The following is a 21,140-nucleotide window of genomic DNA, read 5'->3' on the forward strand; positions in this document are numbered from 1 at the left end:
TATTCCTCTATTACTTCTTGTGATGTTACCGAGGTTGTGGTAGGCCTCGGGAAAGTGTATAAAATTAAGCGCAATAAAAACGGGGGCCTACAGTAATACCGCAAGTGCACGGTTGTCGGTTGTAGCTCGTGCAAATACGGGTCGATCCACAGAGATCGGGTGTGTTTTGGAGTGTTTCTAGCTAATTGGGTTCCTAAATTGCTATTGGGCTATGAAGCCTTTTGGCTTAAATTGGGCTTTGAGTACTAATGGGTTTGATAACAATAAAATGAACTGAGCTTGGGCTCAGTTATCTTTGAAGTGTAAATGGGCTTTGGCCTTAAACTTAGGCTTTTGATTAAGCCCACAGTTGATTGAATTGGGCTTTGAGTCTTAAACCTTGTTTTGGGCTTTTGGGCTCAATGGGCTTTGGAAAGGCAAGAGGAAGAAAACAGCAAAACAGTAGCAGCATAAGCAATGAATGCAGCAAGCAACAGAATGCACAAGCAATAAGAAGCAGAAAACAGTGCAATCAGCAAGCAACAGAAAACAGTGCAAGATGAATGCACAACAGAATGCAGCAAGCAGCAGAAAACAGTAGCAGCATAAGCAATTAAGACTGCACAGCAGCTGCAGGGCAAAAGCAACAGCAACAGCAGCAGAAGTGGCAGAGAAGGCAATGCAGCAGCTGCACAAGCAGTGCACAACAGCACAAGGCCAAGAAGAAGGAAAGGCAGTTAACAGGAAAGAAGTAGCAACAGGGGAAGAAAAGGCAGCACAATGCAGCAGTGCAATGCAGCAAGGCAAGTGCACAGAAGCAGTGCAAGGCAAGTGAAAAAGATGGCAGTGAACAAAACAGTGAAGACAATAAAGAAAACAAGCAGAGAACAATGCAAGAACTAAACAAAGCGAATACTAGACAGCAAAGAAAGATAACAAAACAAACCAAGGCCTAAGGCCAAGGGCAGGGATGTGGAGAAGCTAACAGAGCAAAGCTAAGGCATTCTTCTAGAGTGGGAAGAGAACTAGCTTGCTCATTGTCACTAGTGAGCACTAGTTTCTCCCCACTACTCAATCAAATCAGTGCAACCTAAGCATACAAAAGGAATGGCAAGATAATCAGCTTGCTATGAGCACTGATTTCTTCCATTACACAATCAGTTCAATGCTTCAAAGGTATCTAGCCTAGCATTCCATCAAACTAACAGTGAATTAAACATAACATTACACAAACATCAACAGGAACATAACAAATTAACAGGATATGAAATCAAGCACATTAACAGTGAACAACATTAACCTAACATGATAAACTAACACTAACAGGGACTCACAAAACAGAATGTAACATAAAATTGAAAATGAAATTAACATGAAATTAAAACTAACATAAACCTAGAATTGGACTATAACAGCATGGATTAATCAAAACAATAAGCATTAAACATGACATGAAATTAAAGAAAACAGCAAATTTAAACATTAACATTAACTTTAAACTGAATGAGAAATTAGAACATCAAATTATAAGAAACCCTAAAATTAAACAGTTGAAATTGAAATTAAAAGTGAACCTAACCCAAATTGGGTGGTTACTTGGCTAGTCCAAGAACACCCTTAAATTGCTCTACACACTCTCTATTTATAACATACAAAATACCCAATTTTTGTGAACCCTAATTTTGAAATTAGGGTTTTGAAAATCCGAAATTTACTCACCAAATCCGCTGAATTGGTGGTGACCCATGCCTCTTCTCTTCTCTCTCGATCCTTCTCTGCCCTCAATTTCAATCTATAGCCTCATCTATCTCATCAACTCTTCACGCCTAGGGTTCCAGCGAGAAAGAGGGGTGATGGGCTGATGTAATAGATGGCTAGAGAGTAGGGGTATGTATAGGTGATTGAGACAGAGGAGTTGGTGGTAGAAATGGTGGTGACAGGAGCGATGGATGATGGAAGTAGCAGGTGAGGTATGGTGGTGGTGGTAGTTTCTCTGCAGAGGGTGAGGGAGAAAGAAGTCGATGGAAAGAAGGAGGGTGCGTTTGGGTAGCTGGTATAGGGTTTGGTACTCCAGTGTGTGGCGGCTTCATCAACTTTTGATGTTTTGTGACTAAGCCGTGAGATGTGGAGCTGGTAGGTAGATCGGACGGTGATGCGGAGGCAAGCGAGGAGCGACCGTCGGATGAAGGGATACAACGAAACGAACGGTGCTAGATTAGGTTAGGTGCTGTAGTGTAAGGCGGAGATATCAAACTTTGATGAACAGCAAGGGAGCCACCGTTGGATTCAACTACCATCTAATCTGAAGGCTTGGAATTTCAGCGCTGTGGTGCTTGGCAGAGACTTCAGATTTTGATGCTCTATGAAGGAGCGACCGTCGGATGCTTCTGAGAACTGATATGATGGCTGAGAACGGAGGTGTTTTTGTGTGTAGAAAATGAGGTTGTGCGCACCATTCTTCGCGGCTTCCTTGCGTGATTTCTCCCGGCTTTTCACTACTTTTCTGCTCTTTTTGCTCCGCAAGTCATCCAGACTTTATTTATTACCTAAAAATGCAAAATTAATTAATAAAAATATTTATTCTTGAAAACAATGAAAATACAGAATATGGGATAAAATGTAGAATTAATGCATAAAAGATGAGTTAAATGCCAACAAAAAGGGATAAATATATACAATATTTGGCACTCATCAAATACCCCCAAACCTGAATTTTACTTGTCCTCAAGTAAAACAAAACTAAGGAAATCCTAACTATACCACTGTCGCTGGTCTCTCGAATGCATTTAGCGTATGCACTAAGCCTTTTAAACCACTAAGTGTCCCTAGTGGACGAGTGAAGTCTCGTGAAGGTTTACCAGAGGTGTGCCTACAAAACCTAAGGACAAAATATGAGCTCAGATTCCATCAAATGTGACATGTGCAAAACAGTTTAAGCTCACAGCAAAATGGAGATGTCAATCTAGCTATCAAAGGCACAATCCTAGCACTGATAACAAAAAAAGACATGTGATAAGAGTGTAAAGTGTATCTACACATGTGTAAAGAAAGATCTGAAGTCATGACTACTAATCACCAAGAGATAGTTTCTCAGGCTAAGAACTGAGGTCGAAATCTAGCTAGCTGTCCGGACTTTACGAGAATTGTGAATGAGTTGGAGGTATTTCACAATTACTCGCGTTGTACATCAATGGCATACACCCTTCCTTGCTTATTACAAAAAACAACAAAATAACTCTTTACATGACTCTTATTTACATTGACTATTCTCTTTTTATTTTTGGAACAAGAGATGATGGAATTGATAAATACTTGATTTTTTTGTATTTTTTTGATATTTTTTTCTTTTTTTTTTTTCTGAATATATACATCGTTTTTTTTTTTTTTTTTTTTTTTTTTTTTTTTTTTTTAACATAGAAACACTTTTGATACATATACAAAAGGAAACAAAAATTACATGACACTTTGCAAGAGGTAGCCCTTTTTGATGCACCCAGTTAATTCGATGGTTGTCTTTCTTAATGTAACCTCCACCTTCTATCCCAACCAACCAAAGAACAAGCTAGTCAAGTTTCGTTCAGTATTCTAAAGTGATTGGCAATCGTAACTTCCTATCAAACACCTTGAAGATCGAGGCCATACATGTATTGGTAGATCGTGCGCGTGCAAATTTCTTATCACAATGTGAATTGTGCTAGAATCAGGGTGCCTAAATATCTAGACTAAGACTCCTAATAAAAACATATTTGCACAAGAGTCAACATTTCAAGGTAAATGAGCTCCATTTTTATGATTTTTATTTCAATTTTTTTTTTTTTTTTTTTGAATTTTGAATTTTGATTTTTTAATTTTTTTGGAATTTTTCAATTTTTTTCAAAAAGATGGAGTTTTGTTTTCAATTATAGCATATTATCGTGGTATCTACTCTATACCCCCAAACCTAAACTAAACATTGTCTTCAATGTTTCAAAATATGGAAAGAATTAAAATGCAACATATGGAAAGGGACATGCTGAGTAGAGTAAAAGGAGAGAGAATACCCGATTTCGGCGAAAGCAGGATTAAAACTCCGTTATTCAAGGCAAAAATCCAACATATTTCAGCCGAGATCATATTGGATTAGCAAAATATATACAAAAGGAACAAAAGGGTTTTTAAGAAATTTTATCTACTGGATTATATACAAAAAATTCACCATACACTAACAATCTAAAGAGTTGAGGATCAACCCAGAAGAAAAAGTGTAAAGACATAGAAAGTTTCAAAACACTAAAATTGGACTGAAATGAGAGAAATTTTTTTTTTTTTTTTTTTTTTTTTAACATAGAAACACTTTTGATACATATACAAAAGGAAACAAAAATTACATGACACTTTGCAAGAGGTAGCCCTTTTTGATGCACCCAGTTAATTCGATGGTTGTCTTTCTTAATGTAACCTCCACCTTCTATCCCAACCAACCAAAGAACAAGCTAGTCAAGTTTCGTTCAGTATTCTAAAGTGATTGGCAATCGTAACTTCCTATCAAACACCTTGAAGATCGAGGCCATACATGTATTGGTAGATCGTGCGCGTGCAAATTTCTTATCACAATGTGAATTGTGCTAGAATCAGGGTGCCTAAATATCTAGACTAAGACTCCTAATAAAAATACATATTTGCACAAGAGTCAACATTTCAAGGTAAATGAGCTCCATTTTTTATGATTTTTATTTCAATTTTTTTTTTTTTTTTTTTTTTTTTGAATTTTGATTTTTTAATTTTTTTTGGAATTTTTCAATTTTTTTCAAAAAGATGGAGTTTTGTTTTCAATTATAGCATATTATCGTGGTATCTACTCTATACCCCCAAACCTAAACTAAACATTGTCTTCAATGTTTCAAAATATGGAAAGAATTAAAATGCAACATATGGAAAGGGACATGCTGAGTAGAGTAAAAGGAGAGAGAATACCCGATTTCGGCGAAAGCAGGATTAAAACTCCGTTATTCAAGGCAAAAATCCAACATATTTCAGCCGAGATCATATTGGATTAGCAAAATATATAAAAAAGGAACAAAAGGGTTTTTAAGAAATTTTATCTACTGGATTATATACAAAAAATTCACCATACACTAACAATCTAAAGAGTTGACGATCAACCCAGAAGAAAAAGTGTAAAGACATAGAAAGTTTCAAAACACTAAAATTGGACTGAAATGAGAGAATTTTTTTTTTATTTTTTTTTATTTTTTTTTTTAACAAAGAAAATAAAATTTGGTTTTTGAATGGGAGCAGAGAAAATTTTGGTTTTTTTTTTTTTTTTTTTTTTTTTTTAGAAAAAGAAAATAAAATTTGGTTTTTGAATTGGGAGCACGCCCACTGTTGTCCTCTAATGGAATGGAAGGAAGGCTGCAGCCCACGAAACACTAAGTTTTAATTTTGAAAGTTTAATTTGGCCCAGTTGGTTAAGGCCCGACGTTTGTTTTAAAACTTTGGTTTCGAGGTCCACTCTTGAGTGGAAACAAGCCCACAATCGGTTACAAGCTCAGCTGGGTTTAAACCCAGAGTCCAAAATACAAGTCCAATGGAAGAATTTAAACAAGCCCACACAAAATAAATACAAGCCCACAAATTAAACAAACAAGCCCAAAAATAATTAATTACAAACCCAAAATAGAGAAATAAAAAGCCCAAAAAATTGGGTTAATTATTACAAGCCCACAATTAAAGAAATTTGGAAGCCCACAGGTTGGGTTCTCTTAATGGAATGGGTTTAGGCTTACCTTTTTAGCACAGCCCAGCTGCTCTGATATTGTTGCAAAAACCCAGTTGGGTTTTGGTTCTTTTCCTTGGTGGCGTCCCAGCAGAGGAAAAACAGGTTCAGAACAGCAGGTCCAACAGCAAATGAAGTGAAGCAGATGCAGATGCAAATGCTATGAAATGAAATACAAAAATAGCTAATAAAACAACAAGAAAAACACAGCACCAATCCCCGGCAGCGGCGCCAAAAACTTGGTAGGCCTCGGGAAAGTGTATAAAATTAAGCGCAATAAAAACGGGGGCCTACAGTAATACCGCAAGTGCACGGTTGTCGGTTGTAGCTCGTGCAAATACGGGTCGATCCACAGAGATCGGGTGTGTTTTGGAGTGTTTTCTAGCTAATTGGGTTCCTAAATTGCTATTGGGCTATGAAGCCTTTTGGCTTAAATTGGGCTTTGAGTACTAATGGGTTTGATAACAATAAAATGAACTGAGCTTGGGCTCAGTTATCTTTGAAGTGTAAATGGGCTTTGGCCTTAAACTTAGGCTTTTGATTAAGCCCACAGTTGATTGAATTGGGCTTTGAGTCTTAAACCTTGTTTTGGGCTTTTGGGCTCAATGGGCTTTGGAAAGGCAAGAGGAAGAAAACAGCAGAAAACAGTAGCAGCATAAGCAATGAATGCAGCAAGCAACAGAATGCACAAGCAATAAGAAGCAGAAAACAGTGCAATCAGCAAGCAACAGAAAACAGTGCAAGATGAATGCACAAGCAACAGAATGCAGCAAGCAGCAGAAAACAGTAGCAGCATAAGCAATTAAGACTGCACAGCAGCTGCAGGGCAAAAGCAACAGCAACAGCAGCAGAAGTGGCAGAGAAGGCAATGCAGCAGCTGCACAAGCAGTGCACAACAGCACAAGGCCAAGAAGAAGGAAAGGCAGTTAACAGGAAAAGAAGTAGCAACAGGGGAAGAAAAGGCAGCACAATGCAGCAGTGCAATGCAGCAAGGCAAGTGCACAGAAGCAGTGCAAGGCAAGTGAAAAAGATGGCAGTGAACAAAACAGTGAAGACAATAAAGAAAACAAGCAGAGAACAATGCAAGAACTAAACAAAGCGCAACAAGCCAAGAAAGAAACAACAAAAAACGAAAACCAAGGCCTAAGGCCAAGGCAGGGAGGGATGTGGAGAAGCTAACAGAGCAAAGCTAAGGCATTCTTCTAGAGTGGGAAGAGAACTAGCTTGCTCATTGTCACTAGTGAGCACTAGTTTCTCCCCACTACTCAATCAAATCAGTGCAACCTAAGCATACAAAAGGAATGGCAAGATAATCAGCTTGCTATGAGCACTGATTTCTTCCATTACACAATCAGTTCAATGCTTCAAAGGTATCTAGCCTAGCATTCCATCAAACTAACAGTGAATTAAACATAACATTACACAAACATCAACAGGAACATAACAAATTAACAGGATATGAAACCAAGCACATTAACAGTGAACAACATTAACCTAACATGATAAACTAACACTAACAGGGACTCACAAAACCGAATGTGAACATAAAATGAAATGAACATTAACATGAAATTAAAACTAACATAAACCTAGAATTGGACTATAACAGCATGGATTAATCAAAACAATAAGCATTAAACATGACATGAAATTAAAGAAAACAGCAAATTTAAACATTAACATTAACTTTAAACTGAATGAGAAATTAGAACATCAAATTATAAGAAACCCTAAAATTAAACAGTTGAAATTGAAATTAAAAGTGAACCTAACCCAAATTGGGTGGTTACTTGGCTAGTCCAAGAACACCCTTAAATTGCTCTACACACTCTCTATTTATAACATACAAAATACCCAATTTTTGTGAACCCTAATTTTGAAATTAGGGTTTTGAAAATCCGAAATTTACTCACCAAATCCGCTGAATTGGTGGTGACCCATGCCTCTTCTCTTCTCTCTCGATCCTTCTCTGCCCTCAATTTCAATCTATAGCCTCATCTATCTCATCAACTCTTCACGCCTAGGGTTCCAGCGAGAAAGAGGGGTGATGGGCTGATGTAATAGATGGCTAGAGAGTAGGGGGATGTATAGGTGATTGAGACAGAGGAGTTGGTGGTAGAAATGGTGGTGACAGGAGCGATGGATGATGGAGTAGAAGTAGCAGGTGAGGTATGGTGGTGGTAGTTTCTCTGCAGAGGGTGAGGGAGAAAGAAGTCGATGGAAAGAAGGAGGGTGCGTTTGGGTAGCTGGTATAGGGTTTGGTACTCCAGTGTGTGGCGGCTTCATCAACTTTTGATGTTTTGTGACTAAGCCGTGAGATGTGGAGCTGGTAGGTAGATCGGACGGTGATGCGGAGGCAAGCGAGGAGCGACCGTCGGATGAAGGGATACAACGAAACGAACGGTGCTAGATTAGGTTAGGTGCTGTAGTGTAAGGCGGAGATATCAAACTTTGATGAACAGCAAGGGAGCAACCGTTGGATTCAACTACCATCTAATCTGAAGGCTTGGAATTTCAGCGCTGTGGTGCTTGGCAGAGACTTCAGATTTTGATGCTCTATGAAGGAGCGACCGTCGGATGCTTCTGAGAACTGATCTGATGGCTGAGAACGGAGGTGTTTTTGTGTGTAGAAAATGAGGTTGTGCGCACCATTCTTCGCGGCTTCCTTGCGTGATTTCTCCCGGCTTTTCACTACTTTTCTGCTCTTTTTGCTCCGCAAGTCATCCAGACTTTATTTATTACCTAAAAATGCAAAATTAATTAATAAAAATATTTATTCTTGAAAACAATGAAAATACAGAATATGGGATAAAATGTAGAATTAATGCATAAAAGATGAGTTAAATGCCAACAAAAAGGGATAAATATATACAATATTTGGCACTCATCAGGTTGCGTCTTTCCTACCTTCATTGCTTTTTGCCGTTTCCTTGATAGCGTTTTGCCATGTTTCTATCGCATGCTTCATGAGCTTCCTCAATTCCTGTTTTCTTTGGACGTGACTTTCCAATTCTTTCGGCATGTCTTGTAAAGTTAGTGGTGTTGAACGTGTATCTCCAGCCGCATGTTATTTGTTCTTCTCCCGTACGACTTCCGTCCTTCCTTTCCATGGTCTTTTTACGATCAGGTTCGTGACTACACCTCTTATCAATACTTCCTCTTCACTATATTCGGGTGTGTCTTCTAACGTTACCTCGTTGAGATTGATTAGACGATCGGTCAGTTGATTCCCCATTGCATTTGCATTGGTTTTTGTCGGGTGTGTCATGTTGGACGAGAGACGAGCCTCCCACTGTGGTCGCCAAATTTTGAAGGGGTAATTTCTTACTAGGTCTACACGTCCAGGTCACAACAATAACAACATATTTTCTAAGAATGATAAGAGAGAGAGTCCCCTTTCCATTGTACTTACTTTCTCCTTTTATATGCTTTCCTAAAGTTTTCCCTTCATGCCTCATGTCCTTAGAATTTTCTTATTTACAAATATTGTCACTCCCCCTAATATAATCGTTAACTTCCTTTTTACTCATTTCTTATCCTTCCTATTTCACGAACCTATTCATGGGGATTTCGACCTTAGTCCCCGAGTCCACATTTCACCTTATAGGCTTAGCCTCCTCTTAAGGTCCTCCCAGCCATACTAAGGGGATAGTTATTTTTCATGTATCAACAGTACTCGGAAATGGTTGACTAATTGTGAGTTTTATAACGAATAAGTGAAGATGTGTATAGTATTGCATATCCCACAAGTAGTTATATATAGAAAGGGTTGATATGCATAGATTATGCCTTAGACACCATCTATAACCTTTGATGGTAGCCTCTGCGAGACTATGTGGTATAAGATGCTCTACATGGATCCTATTAATCATGCAATAATAATCAAGCTCGTTTGATGTAAACTCTCTAGCATTAATAAGGATGGTGAGACTTTAAATTGTGTAATATGTGCTAGGATTGTTCACATTATTTCTTGTGAACAATAACTAATTCAGCACTTCAAATCATCCGTTAGGTCCATAAATCACTTGAATAGTTTGAAATCTGCATGAATATGTCCACAAATATCACCATGTTTCGTTTAAAAGAATATTTGCATCTTGGAATGGTCTCGATCTAGTTTACTAAAAAAAGACTTTGTAAAATAAGTGACATGCTTTATTATTTAAGAAGCATAATGGGAGGGTATGTGACACATCTAGTACTTTAGAAAGCATTGATTATGAGAGATGTCATCACTTGGTTTTACATAAATTTCACATTTCCTAGTTACATAATTCTATATAATACTAGAAAATCTTATAAAAATCTAGAATTTTGACTAGAAAGAGAGGCACATGAAAAGCAGAAACGTGTACCCAAGAATCAAACACGAACTGGGACGAGGCATCCATGATCCATGTTTTCTAAAGAAGCCTATTATAGGAGCTCCAAGAGTTTGGTTGCGAGGGCTCTTATGGATTCAAATGTTCTAAGTGTGGATGAGGAGGGAACTAATCTATATTAAATATACAAAAATACCCTTTAACAGACTTCTTTCTAAAAGACAGCAACATCTCTTTTGGTATCCTATCCATTAAGTTGGGAGAAGAAATATTAGAAAATGATTTCTGGATGATATTAGGTTTCAGGATATGAAACTTGGACATCTGGAGATTTCTGGCATGTGTAGAAAGACCGAGAAAGTATATTTTGTAGTATGACTTTCAGTTTGAGAATCATTGCTAGTTTAGTTCCATGAACAAACATAGGAAACATGACATTATTTTACACCCAACTTCTCATGTAGTCAACTGTGTTAAGGTTAGTGGTTCAAAAAGGACACGATGTGTCAGTTAAGCATAAAATGGTGTTTGTGTCTCGATATAGATCGACTTATCAGTTCTATGACATATCTCATTGTGTCATCTTATTGGATACCGCTAGCATGTTTCAGCGTTTCTTATAACTCAGATTTTAATTTAAGTCTAATAAATCATTATCTTCTTCCGGGGTTTTCAAGCCAGACTTTTGTCATCCTAACGTGCGCGTCTGCAACGTTATTACTAGCATTCTCTGCATTTACAAGTTCATATGCAACATTTGTAACCTCATAATCTCAAAAAACATCACCAAGAAAAATTTTCCGACTAAAACCAAGTTGTTTCATTCCATCTTGTCGTTACTAAACAAAATCAGCACTGCTGAAGTTCATTACAACCCCATCAATACCAAGTTGAACAACTCACATACCCATTTAAATCATTACACATTCAAAGTTCAAAATAACCAAAATAACCAGTCCAAACATTGCAATTTTGAATTAACAAAAAGACACACCAAACTAAATTCTTCATAGTTGTGTACTGCTTGTCACTACCAATTGCACTACATTCACAACCATTCTTACAAGCTTCAGAAACCTAGAACCTACCAGGAAAATACCCTTGATACTTCTTCATATTCACAGCGACTGTATTCTCAAAGGAAAGCAAACAACACCCGAAAAGAAAGAAAAACTAATTTACAGACTACTACCACCACCTGAATGAAGATTAAGAGGAATAGGAGAGAGTATTGGAATTACCATTGTGCAAAAAACTTGTTGACTGCCTTCAAGATCTGCTCAAATTCTGAATATTTGGCTAATTCCAATACCCGTGAAGAGATGACTAATAATCATCTTTGTCAGATTCCCAATCTTCCTCTTCTCGGAACCACTCATCAGCACTTTCAGAAGATGCGGGAGATGTGTTATAGATGATGGAGTACTCTTAATATCATCAGCATCACTTCCATCCTGATCTTCATCGGATTCATCTTCTAGGGTCTCTTCACTGTCACTGCTACTCTCCCCTTCTCGCATGGTTCTGGCATAAATTTTGGGATTAGCTAGTTCGAAATCAAATATGCTTCTTAACCTCCTGTCATGACTCATCCATCCTTGCCTTATCCGCTGCAGCATCTAAATCCAGATCACTGGTATTTACCTACTCCACCTCATATTCCATATCATCTCCTGAAGCTTCAGAATCCTCATCTGTTGCACTAACATACCTTTTGCACTTCGAATGCTTCTCCTCCCACTCTTCCCCCTTCCTCTGATCATAAGCCATGAATTTTGGCTTCCATGCAGCAAATTTTCATTCATATTTCTCCTCCTCCATCTGATGCCTCTGTTCTTCCTCTTCTCGTTGACTGGCTAATTCTCGACTGCGACGATCTATCTCCGCTTGAATGTGATCTCTCAAACTCTGAAGATCACTGGTACTCATTATTGAAACAAGATTCTTCGCATGTTCAAAAGCGTTTGAAGAAGGGGGATTTTCAGGATTATTGGCAACACCATTGTTTTGAACATTTTCATTACCTTGATCATCCATCTCTTAAACTTGTTATATTTTTCCTAATTATTTCCTCTTCTGATATAAACAACAAAATTTTTTGCTCTGAATATACTAATTTTTCCCACAAAACCCTTTTTAAAGAACCCATAATGCCTATTCGTTGCCATTTATGGCACTTGGTTAAGCGTCATGTCGCTTTGTTTACCACGCCTATTCAAGGCCATGCGTATGGTTTAATCCCTACATACCATAATTACCCTATACAGCCCTATTTTCAACACCTAATTCCATCCTTTATCATTAATTCTTATGGAACTGCTATTAAGGGAGTATATGGTAGGTCATATAACATTGATATGCATATTTGGGGCCTAATTAAGACTTTATGTTTTATGCAGATTAGAAGAATGCAGTATCAGTTGAGAGGCACCTTTGCGGTCTGGGGCATGTCTGGTAGATGGGTTACTAGTCCTAAAACCAATTCTATGACATCTATTGAACCACAACAAACCCTTCAGATCCATCAACTTCAACCTAAATCCCCCCCCCCCCCATTCCCATCTTTGCTATCCATTATACTTCCCCACTTCCATTATTACCTTTGGCAGTTTGTACTACCATACCTATGTCCATCTAATAAAAGACAAACCCATTAATTATCCACCTACCACATACTACATTATACCTCACCTCCCTCCTCTATCCCAGGAAATCCAACAATGTATTATTGGGTTTGTCATCACTTGTATTTCTTATCATCGAACTCACGTGAACATCACAAATCTGTTGGTGTCCAAAAAGCAGGGATATGAAAGTGACATCCCATATGGTAAACCTCCATCCCAACACAGTCTTTGCAATACACCAACAACTACCTTACACCAATTTTCTCCTGAAACCTTACCAGATAATGGTCAACAGTCTTCTCATTCCTTTTTTAAGGTTCAAATACATAAAAAAATAAACACCTTATGCCTTTCCTTCATTCATATTATCTGTGATCAATATCAGTACAGTACCAACAAGAGATTCTTTTCTCTACAACTGTATTTTATAAGGAAAATGTAAAAAATAGTCCTAGTATTAGGACCCGATTCACAAAACCATCATACTGTTACAAACTATTAACAAAATGGTCACACTTCTGTTAAAATGAGAGTAAGTGGTGACCCACAGTTAAATATGTTAACCAAATTACCTATGTGTCCTCCCTACTCATCCCTCCATACACAATTTTAAATTTTGCCTTCATTGTAACTGTTTTGATGGTAGTGTTATTTGTAAGTGGTGGTGCCGCCATTTACACACCGTTACACCGCATTCAGGATCGTTACACCACATTCAGGTTCGTTACATCGCATTCAAATTCGTTACACCGCATTCACCCAAAGGGTTCACCACTTCCCCTCTGAGGTTCAGTGAAGATTTCTAAGCTTCCACCACCACCGCCACCGATTCATCACCACCACTTCAACTAATTAGTTAAATGGGAAGGGTATTTTGAAGGAGGGTATTTTTGGAAAAGATAACATTGTTTTATTCAAAAGTGTTAAATTGGATGGAAGTATGACTCTTCTGTGAAAGAATTACAAAAGTGTGACCATTTTGTGACCCAACTACAAAAAGTATGACCATTATGTAAATGGCCCATTTTATAATTGTTACTTGGAACACTGATCTCAATCAAACTATATTCATATATATATATATATATATCCATATCTCTTACCTGATGGAAACCCCAAACTCAACAGAAAACACTCAAAACTTGGACCAAGATATTCAAACCCTTTTTCCTCATGGCTGAGAAATTAACTTTACCATCTACACTTGCCAAACCAGTTTTCATTGACAAAAAAGTTGTTCTAGCTGAAGCTGATAGTAACTGGAAATGGTGTATGGCGGGATATGTATGCTGTGAAACTTTGATTCCAACTTATTCAATCCGTTTTTACATATGCAATAATTTGCCTTTAGCTCAACATCCTACTATCATCACCTTTAATGGTCAGCGAAACAAAGTTCTTATTCGTTACCTATTAGAAGAGGACTTCAACAGAATCAATTCCCAGAAACCTTGGTTCGTCTGTGGCTATAATGGTGTTAAAAATGGTACTGGTTCAAGGATGGCCTGCTAACCATCAACTCTTGTTTGATGAAGAAATTTTGTGGTTCATTTTGTGCAACATACCAAACGAATGCATAGAATTTGAGGATCTTCAGAAACTTACTCTCAGCATGGGGGAGCTCATCGAAGCTCAAAATCCTTTTGGTAAACACCCTCTAATGAAGAATGTTAAAGTGTGCATTAGAATCCCAGTACAGAAAGCTTTACCAACATGTATCCTTCTCTTTACAAGTGGTAGAACTCAACCATTCATGATTGAATGTAGACACATCGTAGTTCCAAGATATTTCTGCACCTCTTGTCACATCCTTGATCATAAAGATTAAAACTGTCCTGCTTGGAAATTAAAGCAGAAAAAAATCAAAGAATTTGATGCTTCTAGCAGCAAGTATGTTCTCCCAGCTGTCTCAAGGGTAATGATACCTCATACAATGATAACCAAGCAAGTAGACACTTCCTCTACTGTCATTACATATACCATCATGCAAAAAACTGAAACGGTACCAGAAACATAAATTGAATCTCCTACTCTTGAAATGTGCAACAGAGGGAAAAAAAAGGACATTGATCAGACAATGGAAAATACTATTCAGAAGGGTTTATCAAACACTTTTCAGATGGGTCCTTTTGTAAACAGATCCACTACTCTGAAGATCTTTGATGTTGGTCCTGTTCAGCAACAATCGACTCAACTGGAGAATGGCTTACCAATCATTCTCAAATAGGTCACCACTCAAAATGTTACTGTTGAAGCTTCTATTTTTGGTTCCGAGCCAACCCCTAGTGGTCCGATTCGTACTACCGATTCTCAAGAAGGTTCAAGACCGTTGTTGTCCCAAATACCAACCCAATCATCACTAGAGGATCATTTAACTCAATTAAACAAGATGCTCTACCAAACCTCAAAAGAAAGATTAATCCAAGGGCTGATTTGAGGAAACATACAAGAGTTAATTCTAGTTTGGCTAGCATAGTGGTTATCCCTGAAGAACATATCACTACTGAACCTGATTATGCCAAATTGTGTCCTCCAATTACCAAATTGGGGATTTACCAGCCATTGACCTTTCTACCTGTTCTCTCAATACCCAAACAGTGTTTAATTCCTTTGGGAACTACAGTGTACCTGCTGACAATTCCCCAAACAACAATGGTGTCCGCAATAATTCTCTTCTCAATGTTGCTACTTCTAGTCTCGATTCCTCCCAAATTGCTTCTCAAAGTGGTGATGACAGTGCCTCTCTTGGTGGTGGATCTGACTCTACCACTCAGGTAAATTCTACCCCCTCCCCTCTTTAATTGATCATGTTTCTGTTAACCCAATAAACCAATCCCCTGTTAACAATGTTAATCTTATAGCCTGGAACATAAGAGGTTTAGGGAAAAAATCTACCAACAAGGAACTTAGTTTATTATGCAAAAATGTCAATCCTGACATTATTTTTCTATCTGAAACAAAAATGAACAAAGATATGGCTGCTAGGAAGTTAAAAAATATGGGTTTCCCCTGCATGTTTAATGTATCCAGTATTGGTAGGAATGGTGGTTTGGTCTTGGCTTGGAAAAAAGAAATTAATGTTAACATTATTTCATCTAGCTCGAGGGGTATCCATGTCACATCTACAGACATTATTCACACTAAAACTTGTCACATTCATTTCATGTATGGTGAACCAAATAATAGCTTAAGATAGGCTTTTTGGGATCAACAATGCCTACAGTCCACCGTTCATTTAGATGAACTTGTGTTTTTTATAGGAGACTTTAATGCTCTCTTAGGTACTGAAGATAAAAATGGAGGTCTAGAGGTTGATGATTCTGATTTTTTAAATCTTAGAATTTCTGTTCAGTGTTTAATCTGCGTGATCCTGGCTTCTCATGCCCTAGATTCACTTGGTCCAACATGCAACAAGGTTCTGATTTGATTCTTGAGATATTAGATATATGTTTTATCAATCAAATTGTTGAAGACCTTTGTCCCAAATTTTGTGTCAATAATATGCCTAGAGATTCTTCTGACCATTGTCCTATGCATATTGGTTTCAATTATGAGGATATTTGTATGCCTTGACCCTTTCATTTTATGGCCATGTGGATGGAAGATCCTACTTGTAGAGATATCATTGCTAATTCTTGGTATGTTAATGTGGTAGGCTATCCTTCTTATAAACTAAAAGCTGAGCTTTTAAGTACAAAAAAAGGCCTTAAAGATTGGAACAAAACCTCCTTTGGTAATATTTAAACCAATATATCTACCATCAGGAAGGATTTGGCTGACCTCCAATGCAATAATCCAACTGAAACTACTTTAACTTCCAGACTGAAAGCTAGATTGGAATATCTCTACAATCTAGAAGAACTATACTGGAAGGATAAGTCCAGAGAGGTTTGTCTCTTGGAAGGTGATATAAATTCACCATATTTCCATAGGGTCACCCTCTTTAGGAGAAAGAAAAATGCCATAAGTTGGATAAAGGATGCCTCTAATATTATTCTAACTGATAGAGATAGTATTGGTAATTCCTTCATAAATTACTTCAAAAACATGTATTCTTCCCAACCCCAACAATTTCATGATGAAATTCTGGCTGACCTCCCCATAAAGTTTACTGCTGAAGATAATGCTCTTTTAAATCTCCCTCCTACTGCTGAAGAGATAAAAATACGGTTTTCCAAATTGGGGGGGGGGGGGGGTAGGGAGCTCCAGGTCCTGACGGTTTTACAGTCCTTTTCTATCAAAAAAACTGGGACATCGTAGGTGAAGCTGTCATTGATATGACTCGAACCTGCTTTAGAAGAGGGGATATTGCTAAGGTTTTTAACCATACTAATATTGCCCTAATTCCTAAAGTTCTTCTAGCTGAGCTTGTTTCCCAATATAGACCTATAGGTCTTTGTAATTTTATCTATAAAATTCTTTCTAAAACTTTAGCCAATAGACTAAAACCTTTTATGAACAAAATTATATCCCAAAATCAAAGTGCTTTCATTCCTAAGAGGAGTATTTCTGATAATATCCTTCTGGAAAATGAAGTTATATATGATGTCAACCATAATGACAAAGTTGAGGGTATTGTTGCCATAAAATTAGACATTTCTAAGGCTTATGATAAATTGGAATGGTCTTTTATTGAGAGTGTTTTGAAAAAAATGGGCATGTCCACATATTGGATTAAGCTAATCAATTAGTGTGTGTCTACTGTTTCTTATTCTGTTCTCCTAAATGGTAGCCCCACTGGTTTCTTCCATCCTGAAAGAGGTATGAGACAGGGGGATCCTCTATCCCCATATCTTTATATCATTTGATCTGAAGCTCTTTCTTCTTACATAGACAACCTTCATAATAAAGGTATCCTGGAAGGCATCAAAATGTGTAGAGATGCTCCAGTTATGACACCTCTGCTATTTGCTGATGATTCTCTTTTGTTTTCCAAAGCTACTACTCAAAATTTTAAAGTTATAAAAAGTTATCTTCAAAAATACTGTCTGGCCTCTGGTCAAGAAATAAATTTTGAAAAATCTGGAATTTTATATAGTAGAAGGATACCAGAGCATAAGAAGACCACTTTGGCCAATATTCTTGACATTCAGAGCAGAGATTTAGGAGAAAAATACCTTGGCACTCCTACTGTGTTTCAAGCTTCAAAAGTACAAACCCATATGTGTATTCTCCAAGATGTTGATGCCAGAATTGCCATCTGGTTGCATAAGCTTCTATCTCAAGCTGCTAGAACTACTCTGATTAAACACATTGGCCAAGCCATTCCCCTCTTTCAAATGGGGGCCTTTCTTATTCCTAAACACCTTTGTAAGCTAATGGATCCTCACTTATGCAAGTTTTGGTGGGGGGAAACTTTAGACCCCAAGGATAGAAAGCTACACCTTTTGGGCTGGGACATCCTATGCTCCTTTAAGGCTGAAGGTGGTTTAGGCTTTAGAAAGGCTGAGCTGAACAACCTGGCTATGCTGGCTAGGAATGATTGGAGGATTTTAGAACATCCTTATTGCCTTCTAACTACTGTTCTAAAAGCTAAGTATTTTTCTAATACTGATTTTCTGAATGCTAAGTGTCCTGCCAAGAGTTCTTGGACCTGGAAGTGTTTACATGCCATCAAAGAACTCATCAAACCTTTTATCTCTTGGATTGTGGGGGATGGTCAATTTATTGACTCCTGGTTTGATAAATGGATACCCACTTCGGGGTCTGCCACACCCAACCCCTTAGTCCCACCTGATCCCAGTATTAAAGTCTCTTATTTTATTGATACTCAAACTAAGAGTTGGAATTTATCTAGACTTAACACCCATTTTGATAATGCTTCTGTTCAGAAGATTGTCTCTATTCCCTTAAGACAGATTTGCACTTCTGATAGGAGGGCTTGGGATATTTCAAAGAATGGCAATTTTTCCTGTAAATCTGCCTACATGGGACTAAGAGGGCTGAGGCCTTCCCCTTGTAAAAACCTTTGGAAGCGTATTTGGAAAATTAGAGTACCTTACAGATTTCAGATCTTTGTTTGGAGAGCAGCTAGAAATGCTATGTCTTCAAGGACTGTCTTGCACACTAGAATTCCTATGCACTCTATCGACTATGCTAGATGTCAAGATCCTCAAGAAACTATTATGCATGCTCTGGTTCTTTGCCCCTTTGCTAGCAGAGTGTGGTTCCTGTCTGAGTTTAGTATAAATTCTCTTTTCTTTAAACAAATCTATTCTTGATTGGCTCTCTTTCTGGTTAATTGATCCTTTAACTAAGTTTTCTGATGAAGCTCAATGTCTTTTTTATTACCATCCTTTGGTCCCTCTGGACTAGTAGGAATAATTTCATTTTTCAAAATCTCAAAGAGTCTCATGTAGAAGTCCTAGATAGAGCTAAAGCCATGCTTCTCACTAGGAAGTTCTGTCTTGTTCCCTCTTCAACCTTCCCTGTCATAATTTATGATAGATGGATACCCCCCTCTGTATGATGGATTAAATGTAATATTGATGGTGCTTTTGATGTCATTTCGGGAGCAAATGGTGAAGGATATGTGATGAGGGATTTCACCAGAAAAGCCTCGTTTTGTGCTGCCTTGACCTTTGAAGTATTGTTTGCTGAAGAAGCTGAAGCCAGGGCCATCTAGGCAGTTCTGAAAAAAGCCATTTAGCAGAAGCTAACTCATGTTATTGTTGAAAGCGATGCTAAAGCTCTCTTTGATCAATTTTTTACTGGACTGTTTGATGGTAATTCGCGTACTGATGGTATTTTCAAAGACATTCAATTGTTTTTTTTATCGGTAAAGATGAATTCGTTGATCAAAAAGGAGAGGGTACAAAAGGTTTGTACCACCCTCAGAGAGTATAAGAGTGAAAGAGAATAGAGAAAAGAGGAAGAGGAGATCGAAGAGGAAAACAAAAACCTCTTCAATCAAAGTGCATCCTAGGGCAACTAGACATTACATCTTTGAAACTTTTATCTTCAAAATTCTTGAACCCTAAACACCAAGTAAATAAAGTGTACTTGATTCTATTTTGAACAACAATCACATTGCTTTCTTTGCTCTGAAAGGCTCTTGCATTCCTTTCTTTCCAAATGCACCATATAATAGCAATAGATATCATGTTCCATATTTGAAGTTGTTGAGCATGGAGCAGAGAATTACCCCAAGAGAGCAGCATGGTGAAAAGGTCATCTGGCATTGTGAAATTCCATTTCATCTTATCTTTGAAATGATTCCAAATGGTGCCTGCAAAGCTGCAATGTAGAAAAACATGTTTGACTGTTTCATGATGATTGCAGAATAAACATGTTGGAGTGACTTCAATTCTCCTTCTCCTGAGCATATCTCTGGTTGGCAAACTATTATGGGATAAAGTCCAAAGAAAGAAGCATATTTTTGGTGAAAGATTTTATCCCCAAATGAACTGAAAAATGTGTTGTTGTGCTGGATCAAAATCATCATTGGCAAGAGTATCATATGTTGTCTTTACTGAGAACTGACCTTTACTGGTAGTGTTCCATAAAATTTCATCTGAAGCATTAATGTTAAGCACAAAACCTTGCAAACTATTTTGCAGACTTGAGAGTTCCAATCTAGCAGCAGGTGACATTCTTCTTGGTAAAAGTAAATTCCAATCATCTGCACTGACATCAAAAACATCTGCCACTGTTAAATCTTTAGTTCTAAAGATTGCAAACAGGTTAGGAAACTTAGTGCATAGAGGAGAATCAAAAAGCCATTTATCCCTCCAAAATCTGGTTTTACTACCAGAGTTAACTTTGAATTTGATATAACTTTTAAAAATTGTACTGCACTTCATAATTCCTTTCCATAGACATCTTCCATAAGTCATTTTTGGAGATTTTGTTATCCAACTCAGCTGTTCAATTTCATATTTCTCAGCAATGATATCTTTCCATAAGACATTGTCTTCAGTTGCAAATCTCCAAAGGCACTTAGTAAGAAGAGCCTTATTCATTTTTTTTAAGTTTTTAACACCAAGACCACCATATTTTCTTCTTCTACTAATAGCAGGCCACTTAACCAAATTCATTTTCTTCTTACCTTTGGATCATTCCAACAGTTGAGGGGATCATTAACCTTGTTGAAGGCCTTTATCTTAAAAAAAAAAAAAAATCCAGACTTCTATGGATCCAAACAAAAATCATATGTACTGTACTAGTATACGTTTATAGGGCTATATGCTTGAGTTTTGATAAATCATAAGAATGATTCAAGATTTCGATTGAAAAAGTGAGACCAAACAGGCAGCAGCCAACTATCATTATCCGTAGCTACTAGTCAACCACGAGGACCATGACTCAATGTCGCCATCTCTAAACTTGGATGCAGCAGCCCTCTGCCATGTATACTAAAATTAGACTTCGTCTAACTCATACACTTCAATGTATACATCTACCTCTGATTACGATTTGTTTCTGCCACCAGTAGCCCCTTCCAATTAAGACTAA

Source organism: Papaver somniferum, chromosome 6 (genome assembly GCF_003573695.1).
Source record: "Papaver somniferum cultivar HN1 chromosome 6, ASM357369v1, whole genome shotgun sequence".
Taxonomy (NCBI): domain Eukaryota; kingdom Viridiplantae; phylum Streptophyta; class Magnoliopsida; order Ranunculales; family Papaveraceae; genus Papaver; species Papaver somniferum.